The sequence below is a fragment of the Brassica rapa genome, chromosome A07 (assembly GCF_000309985.2).
Source record: "Brassica rapa cultivar Chiifu-401-42 chromosome A07, CAAS_Brap_v3.01, whole genome shotgun sequence".
Lineage (NCBI taxonomy): Eukaryota > Viridiplantae > Streptophyta > Magnoliopsida > Brassicales > Brassicaceae > Brassica > Brassica rapa.
Genome location: NC_024801.2, coordinates 25145628 through 25160843, shown reverse-complemented (window position 1 = coordinate 25160843; position 15216 = coordinate 25145628).

The window sequence follows — 15216 nt, the reverse complement described above, 5'->3', positions numbered from 1 at the left end:
ATGAATTATTAAACAGCACAAGTAACATACAGATTAGAACGACACTATTTAGGTTAATTCCAGTAGACTTGATTTGTAAATTGATTTTAAACATCATGTGGAGTTGCACATAAAACTATCATCCACGCATTGGCATCTCACATCAAGTAAAGCCTGTGCAATTATACTTCGTCCATCGTAAACATTGAAACCATGTCTAAATTTAATTTTCAAAACCTCAGTACACTTAGAAATGCTTAGCTGAACTGACATGACATGTTTCTTGAGATCAACGTATCTATCTCCCAATACAAGTTAAGAGTTTTCTAGAAAACCAAAGAAACAGAGAAGATCAACATATATACAGAGAGAAGATTTAGAAACAGAGAAGGCGAAGCAGAGACGTACTTGAATGAATCAAAGAAGAAGAGAAAGAAAGTTTCAGGCGTTACAATAAGTTTTGTGAACATTAACTTCTCTACTTCATCTGTTTCAGAATTAAAGGGAGAAAGAGAGAGATGATGCAGAGCTGTAATTATTTTTGCTTTAATCTAAATCCACTATCTGTAAATCATTTTGTCATATGTCAAAGTTTGAGGCTTTAGCTCTTTCTCTGTTCCAGCATTTTCTTTAATCTGTTTTTTATTTAACTTTAATTGTAGCTAAGCAGGCTTTGTACCAAATACATGGTCTGTTTCTTATACGCCAAGTCTTCCCTGCTTCGAGCAGAGCGTCAATACCTTGACTACAACATCAAGGAGTACACAAAGCGAAGGACCTTGGATGGGTTCCGCATAAACAAGAATCTCAGTGACCCATCAAATGTGGAGGAGGCTTCTGCTGAAGGTAAGGCACAGCTGGAGGTTGTAGAAAAGACGCTCAAGGTTAACATGGTGTATCCTCACAAGACCAAAAATATCATGGAACTCAAGCTTCAGTAGTAGATGTACATTTGGCATTTTCGTTATTATTTCCAAACAAAAGATATAAATGTTTTTTTCACATTTACTAATGTGTTTTAGTTTCATAGTGAAAATCAAATAAGAATAATATATATGAACAAAACTCCATTACACACGTTTAAATTCAGATGACTCTCTAAAATAAAATTTTAGTGCCGTTCCTTTTATATAATGTCCACGTGGTACTTAACAGTATAAATATGTTCTCTAAATAAAACATCAAATTTACTTTATGTTTAAATTCCAACTAAATTAACTTTGTTACGACTATCAAATTTTTATACTATTTTTTTAAGCTATTCTACTTTGAACTAAGTAACTTCAAAACAAAATAATACACTACGATCGTTAACCACACTATCAAATAGATCGAAAAAGATATCATTATCTTTCAACATATTTTTATTTTCATATTTAGAACATATTTTGTTTACTGAGACTATAAATTAAATTGTAAATTCATTTGAGAGAAAAAAAACTTACAAACCCGGCGCGTAGCGCCGGAATACCACTAGTAAAACATATTTTAACGATATGTTGAATAAAAAAAAGTACCCAAAAATCCAACTATTGCAACTGCTGATGAAATTTATAATTCTTAAATTATTTTTAAAATTATAGGTTAACAATTTTATAAATATTTGCCGTTGAATTCCTATGTATATGTGTAGAAATCTATGGTGATTTTTAAGTAGGATATTTGGAAAAGTAATTAAGAACATTATATTTGCATTGAAACATATTTTCACAAGTATTATTTTTCATCATCGCTTTTGAAAAAAATTATTGTCAAAACTAAAAGTGATATATTGCAAAGGGAAAATTTGGAAAAATGCACTCCAATAAGATTATAATTTGAAAACTACACCATTGTTTAATTTTTTTGAAAAATACACTTATGTATATATAAATTTACCAAATTGTCCAATTTTAATATTTTTCAATTTCTAATTTTTTTTTTTTAAGATATCGTTAGAGAATCTACCTAATATCTTTTGAATATATCTACACAGTATCTCTTCCATATCTTTATAATATTTGTTAAGAAAATAAAAGAATTACAGTCGCCAACTCGTCTTCTCTTCTCCATCTCGTTTTCTGTTCTCCTCAACATTTGTTATGTTTTCCATTTGTTCTACACCTTTGAAAAACTCTGCTTCTGTTTAAGTTCGACGTATGTGTCCAAATGTTCGTTCTAGTTCCATATCTTATCTTATCTGACTGATACCATGAGAGAACTCCATACAGGAATCATGAATGAGTTAGGTTTGAAACTAAGTTGCAATTAGAACTTTCAGGTTATGTTAAAACTCACTAAAAAAGAGTTTTTGATCCATCAGATCATAATACATATTTGAACCGTGTCTGTATCCAAACAAAGATTTAAGTTAATAGTCTAGGCTCTCTCTTGTAATAGAAGCCACAACTTCCTGGGTGTTTCACTGAGATAAACGACTTCTCCCACTTTAAAAACATAAGTCTTTTTCTAATAAGAGTTTTTCAACTATTCATTTTGCATATAGAAGAAGGCAGGCCCGTAATTCTACCACATCTTAAAACCTACAAGAAATATTTGATTCTTTCGTCTGTCCTCATTTGTATACACAGCTTGAACCTGTCAAACCAACGAACACAAAAGTTTTTTTATCACACGAATCTTCAACTCCAGCTTTCTATCATTCTCTCGATCAGTTTGTGTTTCTTTTTTTCAAAAAAAAAATATCATATTTGCCTTCGCTTGATAATGTCTACTTTACACAAGTCTTTGATGAAGAAAATTACTAGAGAAACATTGCATGAGAAGATATTCTATATCTAATTGTTTAATAGAATATGAACCAGGCATATAAACGTAAGCAAGAGAGCAAAAATAAACAGAACAGTGTGCGTACATAGAACTATAGTTAAATAATATATATTTATCTTAAAACACATATCTATCTTAAACATAAATAATTATAATATTTTTATTAATTTCGGATTTATATCCTAATTATTGAAATATCTAATTTGGATAAAAAGGTAAATTCAGATTTAAGAAAGTGTAGTTTTCAAAAAAAAATATAGAAGATGTAATTATCAAATTGCAAACTGTTTTTGGAGTAATTTACAAATTATCCCTATTGCAAAATGCAAATAAATTTATTGTTTCTTTTTTTATCAAGCATATGATTAACGCCTTATTAGTGCTGATAAGCATATGAGACAATTATTTTCAAGCATATGAGATAATTATATTCAAACATTTTAGAATACAAAGGGAACTGAAAATTTCTAAATATAGAGTCACGGCGGTATTTTTAAATCGCTAATAACAGTGTATCTAATAACTATATATAAAATATTGAATTCGTAATATATGAAATTTTAATAGACGATCTAACCTACATATTTGAAATCATAATATATGAATACCCAATTGATAACATATGATATGCCTTTTTGGGCGAGATAAATTGTATGATTTAAATTTTTAATTTAAAAACTTGATGTGGATTTTTAGTGTCTTATAGTTAACATATGATTTCGAAAACAGGAAAAATAAGTTATTTTCTTTGAACATAAAGGTTGATGAGACTGAGAAGCCACTATCCCGTTTTAGTTTTCGGAGGTTGTTGTATTTTCTAAACTTTTTATGAGAATGATTATTGGTTTGAACTTAATAAACTTAATAGGGCCGACGAGATAAGATCAGTACTAGATTAATAATCGTTAAAACAGTTATTTTGGTACTGGTATTATTTCAATAAATAAAAATTTATATATAATAAAAACCAATATACTGTATAAATATTAATATATGATAGCATATATTCTCTGTAAATAATCTATTCGTGAGAAAGGAGAAAGGGATCAAACCAAAACATATCCACTATTCATCTCGTTCGTTGAGTACAACTTTCCTTTCTCTCGAACTACCACTAAAACAACAACAAAAATATTGAATCTTGGGACACAGCATTACACACATGAGTGATCCAAAATCTTGTCCGAACAATTATATAACTAATGAGTCTTTTTTGTCCAAAACAAAAAAAAATAGTGAGTGTTTAAAAAAAAACTAGTGATACATGTGCTAAAGACTACATATTAATATCATAAGTCAAGTAAATCTACACACTTATAAACTAATTTTTGGTGCCATGTTATTAGGTAAACGACCAACTGGACTACTCAAAAATATAATCCTAATACATAGATAAATTGTTCTTCATAAATACATAGATAAATTGTTCTTCATAAATATTCTCTTTTATGTTTTAATAAACGAATAATAACAAAATAAAATGACTGTGATCATCTCCAATAGTACACAATTTTTTTATATTTCACTTGAAAATAGAATTATTTTATTTTTGAGTAAAATATAGAAATAATTTTTGTATGTTATTGGAGATATCCTCATAGATAACATCTACCTTCCGTTTTTCCTAAGTCCCAAGTTGCGAAGAACTCTCTTCAGCAGATTAGCTTCTTTTTTTTAACATTTCATATTTGCTTGTTGGAGAGTTCTTACCCTCTTCCAGAAACTCAAATCTATTTTATATAATCTCTTGTAAGTTTATTTTAATAAACCATTATATTTGATCACGCGGTCACTTCCAAATCAACCCCAAAACTAAACTTATGAATTTTCTTCTGGTTAGATTTTTTTTCTTCGATCAGTCACGATAATTTTTTTTATTCATGTCAGAAAATTTTCAAGAACCTTCACGACTATGTTATAGTCTCACGTTTTCCAAACCAACTAAAATAGAAAAAGATGTGAGCCAAGACATCAATTAGCAAATAAAATTAATCCGACGTTCAACTGATGAACTGCCTAGCTAGTGCCTACATCCATTCACCCAAATCTATCTTTGAGTTCTCAGATAAACATTTTACACAAAATGTAGTTATTTGATGAACCTTAAAAGTGTGCACGGTGTGAATTTATAATTGTACTAAAATTTTGTATTTCATAAAAAGAAAGAAAGAACATGGTTAAACTGACCCAAATGGTTGCATAATTTTTATACAATTATTAAGTTTATATGGTTGCGAAATACTAGTATATCACTTCACACTTTCGGTTTGACCGCACTTTCGAAATGAGTGTCTTAACTTGATGGATCTTTCGTGAAATATGATAATGTCTGCGTCAATTTCAGGGTGCAAGGGGCCCACTTTGGTGTTACCTTTCCAACTCTGCCTTCGTTTAATTATAACTTCGGTTTTTCTGCGGACTAACTGTCCGATTGTTATTTAATTGTGTGCTAAGTATTTATTCAGAAGTTGACAAAAAAAATATTTATTCAGAAATCATCCATCATCATTGTATAAACCAAACTGCTTACATGTATAAGATGATGCATATGTTACAAAATTATGTTTAATTGCTTATTTTTGTCTATTGGAGGCGGTGAGTATTATTATATCCTGAAAGGGCAAGATTATGTTACACATTTCATGATTAATCAAAAAGTCTATTTGGCTATTTAGATATGAAAAATTAAATATCTCAATCTTCAATGGAGATTATAAATCATTTATATAAAACAAATAATATATGATGAGATACAATATTTGATGAGATACATTTCTTGCACAACACACATTTTATTGTCAAATATGCTATTGAGAACCAAGTTGCTTTGGTCTAGTGGTATAAGCAGAGCCGGTCCTAGAATTTGAAAGGCTGGATGCAAAAAAAAAAATTGTGGTCACTTTTTTAAATAGAAAAAAATAAAAAGAACAAGTAGAAAGTGGAATCATGGCTGTTGGTTGTCGAACCCATGATCTTTTGATTATGTGAACATGAGTTTACCACTGGACTACAGAAAACATCTGTAACATGTGGCCGGATTTAATATATAAATTTTACGGCCGCAAGCGGTTGCTTCGTCAGCTTCGTGCAAGGGCCGGCACTGTGTATAAGAGCTCCAGCTGGAGTGCCCGCCTTGGTTCGAATCTTGGTCACTGCGAAATTTACATATAGGCTGTAGTATCTGAGACCGAAGACCGTTACACGGTGAGCCACATGGTCACGCCCTGGCAGCGTCCATGCTCACTTCGGTCTCTAGTCTGGACCACCTTGGTGGAGGTAGGATACTCGGTTAGCAAAAAAAAAAAATATGCTATTGAGAACTATTCCTTTTCCCATTCGCTGATATAACATATTGGCAAACTAGTCATCACAACACTAACAATGGCGGGGAATAAGAAACTGAGGCGTGATCTCATGTGGTGTTACATTCCACTGATGCCATTGTGCACTTTTTTCTCTCTCACCACAATCGCATCGAACAGCCAAGGTTAAATAACTTTGAGTTCTTATATTTAATTTTAAAACAGATTTTATTGCACTTATGAGTAGTTGAGTGGGCACATTAGCTAATCACTCTATGAGGTCATTACAAAAAAGTTTTGACGATACGCATTTTATTTTTCTACCAAATAATTATGAACTCGCGGATATATTCGAATAATTTAATTATTTAGTGTCATTATCCATGGTTTTTGCGCTTGTTTTAAGTCCATTTAACAATGATTCATGCATCTCACCGTGCATTTCACTTTTTCCTTTATTTTCTCTAAATGGAGATTCTCTCTTTTTCATGTGCACTAATTATGAAATCTATATATTCATCAAAATATAAATACAGAAAAGGACACCAACGAAGAAAAACAAAATTTTATATGGGAAATACTATAAATTCGAACGGTCATACTTTACAAGCTTTTATTTTTATATAAAATTTTCTATTTAAGTAACTGGATTTGACAAAAAAAAACTGGATTTGACAAATTGACTACGTGGAATCTCGTCAGTTTGTTGAAGTCTATTATTATTCAATCTTCGTTATGATGGATAGGTATGTTACATCATACATGGTACATTTTATATAATATAGACAGGCCTGAATATAGAGCAGCTCTACCCATAAAATATTCCAAATTGCTCTGATATAATTCCCATCTTCGTCGGTTCCGATAAACGCAAACTGAATGTTGACAAAGGAAAAAAGAAAAAAAAATATACGATTTGGAATATATATGAATTAGCAGCTCTAACCATAAGATATTCCAAATTGCTCTGATATAAGTCCCATCTTCGTCGGTTCGATAACGCAAACTGAATGTTGACACAGGAAAAAAAAATGTACTGTTTGAATTGCCCAAAGAAAACGTTTTGAAATAATGAATTATATATGTAATTTAAAAATAAACAAAGATGGGAATAAATGGTGTGGCATTGGATCGTGATCGTGTCATGCTTTTTAACAGATGTGAATGTAAAGAGTGGGATAACTATTAGTTCACACCAGCTTTAACGCGGTACATTCTTTTTGTATTTGTACGCGTATGTATACAAGAAAAAATATTCGAAATTATTAAAACTGTATTTTTTTCCAAAAAATCAGCTTTTGTAAACTAAAAGTTTTAAAAAGATTTTTTTATGAAATTTGTTGTTTACTAATAGAATTGCAGAATTTTGTTTTTCTTTTTTAAAGACAAGAAATAAAATAAGAAGTGACACAATTACAATCTCCCAAAAGGTTCAGATAGATATAAAAATAATTAGTTCATAAAAGTCTAAAGCAAAAAAAAGCACTCCAAATTTCTAACTGTCTATTTGAATTATTCGAATGTGAGATTTTAATAAGTTTACTAGACTTCAAACTTAAAATCAATTTGGAAAAAAATCTTACATTGAAAATATGTAAGGGATTTGAGAAATATATAAATGATTTGGGCCACTTAACTTACTGCCGATTGGTGATAAGAGGAGTGACCCATCTATCTTATATATTGCTTAGGATCCATTCCAACTACCAATGTGAGACGCACTTTGTGTCTACTACATCTCCTTGAGATGATCGTTCTTTGAGCGTCAATCTCATGATGTTCGAACAAAGATCGATGGGCCAATTTCGGGATCGATGTGGATCGTGTTGGACTGCATGGATTGGACTCTGATACCATGACAAGTTTCTGGAGAGAAGATCTCACATTGAAAATATATAAAAGACTTGAGAAATATATAAAAGACTTGGACCACTCCACTTATTGTCAATTGGTTTTAAGTTGGAAGCCCACGAAACTTATCATGGTAGGCTTACACCCTAACCCATTAATCCGGTCCGGAAAGTGATCTGATCATCCTATTAGCTGATGGCTAATAAAAGGCTCAGTTTCACCGAGATCGCTAGAAAAAAAGCATTGTCTCTGAAGGGGTATGATGGATTATGCGAGATTAATGGGTATACGCACTATTATCTTGAGGGAGAGTGTTGCAGAGAAGATCCCACATTGGAAATATGTAAAGGACTTGAGAAATATATACATGACTTGGGCCTCTCCACTTACTGCCAATTGGTTTTAAGTTGGAAGCCCATAAAACTTATCACCCTCTACCGAAAAACATGCATACTATGTCTAAGTACATCGTCGAGCCACCGCAAAAAAAAACGAGAATTCAGAAGAACAAACACACAAAAGCACACAAATGAAATAGCCACCAAAAAAACAAAAACGCTAAAAATTAATGAAAGCCTGCAAGTGGAAAGGTTTAAGGAGCTTATCGAATGAGGGAGAAAGGAGTCTGAGTGGAGACTATAACTATAACCATAATCAACATCTGTGAGAGAACCTTTTCACGCATTCGTCGTTGATTTCACAACATCAATCATTCTTGGGGACTAGCAGTTCAAACTCCTCCAACCTCTACTCACAACTACACATTACCTACCAATTTTATGTTCCCCCTTCATCAATAAAAGATCGATATAAAAAATTTCCAATATTTACGAGCAGAAATGGATATGTCTTTAGGAAACCAGACATGCAAGAGCACAACAACACTATCACCGTATATACAAAGCTGAGATGAAATAAGCCTTGGATTCGCCAAACCGGCTGTTCCAAAAACATCATTATATCCTTAGACGAATTACAAAGAAAAAAAGAAGGGTTTAACTTTTTATAGCTCCGGCGAGAAGATGCTGAGAACTAAAAATGCGAAATCAAAATTAGCGGTGGACAAAGTGTTTAGAAAAATATCAGAGACAAATATTTTTTTTAGTAAAATTATAAATAAAAAAGCACAAAATAAATGAAAAATTGAAAATTGGGGATCATAGTTTAAAATGTATACATGTCTAGTATATTATTTGAGAAGCCTTTTGAGAGTGCAACGATGAGATGTCATCACCACGATATTTCTCACAAAAAACTGACGTGTTATAACCGCAATGTTTTTCACAAAAATGCTAACATATCTTCATATATGCATTCTTACATAGCACATTAAATGTCATTTAAAATATCTATGATAGCTAATAATACTTAATAATAAAAATATGATAACAACTTTTATATCTTCCATCATTTTTGTTTATTGTACTATTGCTAAAACAAATTAAACAATCACATTGACCATATAATAAAATTTTATATTTTTGTATTTATTTCATTTAAAGTTTTAAAATAATTAAAAATTATTAAAATTGTTAAAAATCTCACATTAATTTTTTTGAGTAATAATTCAAAATATTTTTTTATAAAAATATATAAATGATAATGAAGTGGTCTTGGCCTATTAGTAAAGAAGTTCCAGTTGGAGCTTCCGCTATGGATTTGATTTTCCTTGGTCATACATAGTGGCAAAAAAACCCGAATTTCTATGGACCTCTTCGTGATTAGTCATTGGGCTTAGAAAACTTTTAGAATCACACAAAGGTTATAAAAATGTATAAATGATCACAAACCATGAGTATGAAACCTAATTTAATAGATTTTCATTAAAAATGTATATATACTTATATCTTAATATCATTTAAATCAAATTATATAACATTTTAAAAATCAATATCTTTTTTAATTTCAAATTTTAGCAATAATATTATACTTTATTAAATTGAATTTTACAATTAACCAAATCATTAAAGTATATTTAAATATTTTTTGTTGTTATTTAAAATTACTTAAAACATATTTATTTAATAAATTTTTTATCTGATATTTCGTTCCACACGCAGTGCAAATTATTACCTAATAGCATATTATAAAAAGAGCAAAATGAAATATGTACTACTAAGTTTTGCGGAATATTTTAAATTTAAGATTCCTATGTGAGTGTTACAGACCGCATTCATACTGCACCGCGGTGAATAGTATGTATCAATATTTTTTGTTACTATTAAAATCATATCACAATGTTTTGCATTTGTCACGTACATTACTATTCGTACCCTTAGTAAATCTTAAGCCGACCATGATCTTATAAAGTGAAAACGTGGAGAAAAACGGAACAGACAGAATTGGAATTAGAAATGGAAATGACCAAACCAAAAGAGTGGAAAAAGGTCACTTTTGGGAAATACATCGATTGATAATACAGTTTCGTAGCTATCAGCCTAGTGCCTAATCCTGTAATCCATAGAGTCATCCGAATGTTATAAATTTTAGCTAATTTTTATTATACAAAATTAGTATGTGCAATGAAAACTCTAAAAATAAATAATATAAGTTGTAATATTTTATTAAATTATCACAATATTTAATTTTAAAACAATTTTCTATTTATGTTTCAAATATATTTATGTTTCAAATAAAAAATGTTTGATTTCACAGAATTATATTAATTAATTTTATATATCTGAATTTTATCTATTTTGGAGATTATTTGATATATTTTATTTATAAAAAATATACATCATAGAATATAAATATAATGAAAAATATACATCATAAAATATATATTTTTATTAATTGATTGAGTTTATACTGCAGTTGTAAAATAATGCATAAATTCGTATTGCGCACATTACAACATTTAATATAAACGGAAAATAAAATGAATTTATTTCTTTAAAACAAAAGAATGGGACAATTTTCTAAGCAATTGATAGTCTGAAGTCAATTAAAGCTGTTATGTTCGTAGAAAATAAAAACACCAGAAGGTCTATTACGACGCGTCGGTAATTTGACCCAACATTTCAATTTTACTTTTAACTCTAAAGTCAGAGAGGGGGCACATTAACTCTTCGATTGATCATCTATCGAGTGCCCAAAAGCTGTAAAAATTCAATGGTTTCACCAACTTTTTCACCTATTCTCTTGAATATTTAATTTGTTTATATCCTCTAACAAAGTAAAACATTTTTTTTTTTGAACAACACAAAGTAAAACATTAAAAACTGAAAGGAACTGGAACAAAAAAGGGTAACATTATATATAATTTCCTGAAAAAAACTTAGTATGCTTGTACTTGTCACTGATAGTGGGCTTAGCTTGGGTATCATATTTAGACGCCCAGTAGTTACTATTATTCGAATAGATCCCATTCAGATTTTAAGGCCCAATAATTGCTAACATTTGAAACCCACTATAAATTTAGTCTACAATTATATAAAAGTTAATAGGGTAAATATTAATCAGGTGATACTTTCTCAACACTAGGCATGTGATGAATTCGATAATCACTTAAATCTCGCTTTTAGTTCAGCTTTTTCATATATGTTAACTGAAAGGATAATACTGCATATTGACCCTAGATGATAGTTGAAACTGGTTGCACACCCGGAACTGTACAACACTATCATGACTTTTGATTTTTTTTTCGTTTTTCCATAAATATGACAGATGGTAGATTTTGAAGACAATAAAAGTCACTGGATACAAACTTTATGTAAGAGGGAACTTTAGTTAGATCTAATAGTAATAAGTACCATGAAAATATAGACTGGATTTTAATATGACGTGGAAGGTTTATGGAAGCTTGCGCAACTGGTAGGTGGGGAAAACTTGAGTCTTCTTCAGCAACAAGGTTTGGTGGAAAATTCAGATGAGATTAATTTGTAAATTATTTATAAATAAATTGATATTGTTGAAAATTTAATTGAAGTCGGCATGAGTAAATACTTACCGAACTTGTAAGCAGTTATTTCTTTTTAGTTTTAAAAAAATATTTATATTGTATTTCTCGTTATTTAGAGCTGATGTGCTCGTTTTTTTTTGTAACACTTTTTTTTTTGTAACACTCTGATGTGCTCGTTACAAACACTTTTTGATAGTGAAAGAGGAATACACACAATCGTATATAAAACAAAAGACGACAAACAAGATACCGAAGAAAAAGGATTACCAAGCACATGAATTAACTCGTCTCAGAATAATTGAGGTTCATCATTGTACTATCACTAACGGCACAACAGTAACGTTCCAAATAAAGCTGAAACATGGTACACTGATGCTCTTTTTGAAATAAATTGAAGTCTACTCCTCAACACACACACAAACTTGAAATAATTGATAAGATTTTCAAAGCACATATTCACGAAATCTATGATTATCATAAAACAATGATAATGCTTCGTGTACTTTTGTTATATATATTAGAGATCAATATTAGTTGGTGAAACATATAATATGGGGTTATATATAGCTGTTTTTTCGTGTGGTCATTATCGATATAAAGATTCGACACGACCCATGACCCATGTGCGTAGTTATAACTAGATTTCATATGTTAAAAACTCATACTAGTCTTAAAAATGAGATAGTTTGGTGAAACATGCAATTTGGTTATTACTGATCAGACTTGTATCAAGTTTCAACACAGGAAATCTAGTTATAACTATGCACATGTGGCCTCGAATCTTCACATCACGATCAATCTAGTACGCTTTTTATTTTTATTTTGTTCATGTGAAACGTTGGTAGGTACGGTACAGTGTATATGTGTAAAACTGTATAAAATGTGTGTGGGTGTATGTATATGTCGCACGGTCGAAATAGAATTGAAAACGCATGCACACGAACCACCCGTGAGTCAACAAACCAAATGGTTCGTGTGATTGGTTGACACGTGCGAGGCTCTCTACTCCAGATGTTTTATCAAGCCTCGTCGTATTCCTTATATAAAGTCATCGTTGGCTGCGTGGAACCTCCACCTCCACTGTATATCTTCTTCTATAAAGTATCTAGGGTTCCTCAGTCCTCCTTCACAAAAATATCTTATTTTTCTTATAACCTCTTAAGAATAATATTGAGACTCAAAAAAATAAAAAATACATGGTAGATATCAGAAGAGAAGACGGAGATGATGATGATCAAAAGTGGTTGGGTTCGATGCTAGGCTTGTCAAAGTGAGCAATCTTATTTGTTCTCATCTTTGTTTCGTTGTCTGTTCGACCTTGGCCTCGATCTGTCCTCGAAACCCTAAATTATAACCCTTATCGATTATTTCATTCATGCATCCTTCTTATCATCAACCATGGTGTCGAGTTGTGATTGATCTGGATGACGATATAAACATTTAGCTTCTGAGGTTTTGCTTCTTTTAATTATGGTTTAACATAAATAGTTTTATCACAGGCACACACGTATATATATAATACAATAGTACTATATATATAAGGATTGAACGTATGTATGATTATAAGTCTTATTTTTTTCTCAACATATTTACAAAATTTATATGGTCATATAGATAGAGATTTTCTCTCTTAGTTTTGTATAAAGTTTTACATTCGATATGAAGAAACAACTGTATATAGAAACTAATGACATGAAAGACCTAAATATATATAGAAACATCCGTGTTAAATTAAGAATTTGGTTAATCCGGTTTGAGGGTAATGGTTACCTATTGTGTATGATATGTGTATATGCAAAACATATTAATATACATATTGACGTGAGAGAGTTCCATATAGCTAAGCATGTTTGTTGAATCCCCACATACGCAAAACCATAAGTTATGATAAGTATATGCATGACTGTTAAAAATGTATGCATCTACAGAACTTACGTGTATCATGAGGTGAAAAAGTTGCCGTATTTATTGATAGTTTAATTAAGCCTGTCAATAGTGTTTTTAATTATCTGACGATGGATATTTCTCACAACTTGTACATAGACAAAGTATAGTTAGAGTCGTTACTTCCTAAGGAATCGAAAGTTTGTATCTGGTATCTATTCTGACCGTAGAGCTAAGATATATGTGATTGAATAACATTTTTTATTTAAAGAGTTGTATATGTGATGGTAAAAGCCAAAGCCAAGGTCGAATAGACAACGAAAATAAGATGGAATCAGATCGGGACTGCTCCTTTGACAAGTGTTTGCACTGAATCCAACAACTTCGCTGGGATTATAGTATATATATGTTACTATGTATGCATGGTTCGATGGATCACGGAGTGGATTTAATTAGACGAATTTTGTAATAAAGATTAAAAGGAAAAAGAAGAGAAAGATCGAGGCATATGGACCTCAAACCCTACCAACCCCCTAAAAACCCAAAACCAAACCAAACTCACATCTCTTTGTTTGTCTCTTTGTTGCCTCTCTAAAAACCCTCCGGGTAGGTGTGTCTTCGACGCGTGATTCATGTCTTCCCACCGTTCCTTTTACATTAATTTTTCGTATCAATATTTAAATGTAGTCTCTTTTTAACGAATCTTGATGTGGTAGGTTCAGGAACTACCCCTTTGTCCATTGAAAGATGTTATGCATGCAAATTGTATTTAGTTTTTTTTTTTTTAGTAAACATTAGTTTTATCATGGGGTTCAATGTTGACCAGTAATTTAAATAGATCACTGTACTTCTATAAAAGTTCATCCAAATATACCAGACGAGATATGCAATGTGTGAACCATCCAATAGTCTATCTTGAATTCTTGAATCAAATGAATTTTTTTGGGTAAAATGTTAAATTCTTGAATGAAATGATACCAATAAGATTAACTACATGTTAATTTTTTATACTTCTTTCTCCCTTTTTATGATTGGATTAATAGAATGCGAGGCAGATCTAATTTTTTGGATCATGATAGAGATAGTAAATGACTTGAGAACAATAGTATGTTATCGTTAAATAGCAAAATCAAACACTAGCAAGCTGGGACAACATCTTAAGGTATATCCAAATATGTGCATGTACCAAAAAGTCTGAAACCAAGTTTCCCATGTTCCACATTTCACATGCGTCTCATGCATAACAGTTTTTGAAACGAAACGAAAAACTCATCACCGGATATATAATAAAAGGAAAAATTTAGGCTATCATGAAATTAGGAATGATAATTTTAATTAGTTTACTACACGTAAAAGGGTTTCGATTAAACATTTAAGTCATGAATGGTATTCTAAATTATACTAACTAAAACTGATTGAACCACAAACACATATTAGCCGAGCAACATTAATTTGCAATGGTCAGTATATGAATGAAGCCTTTGTAATTCAACTTTTTATATATTTAATATTTGAACAAGATGCAGCGAA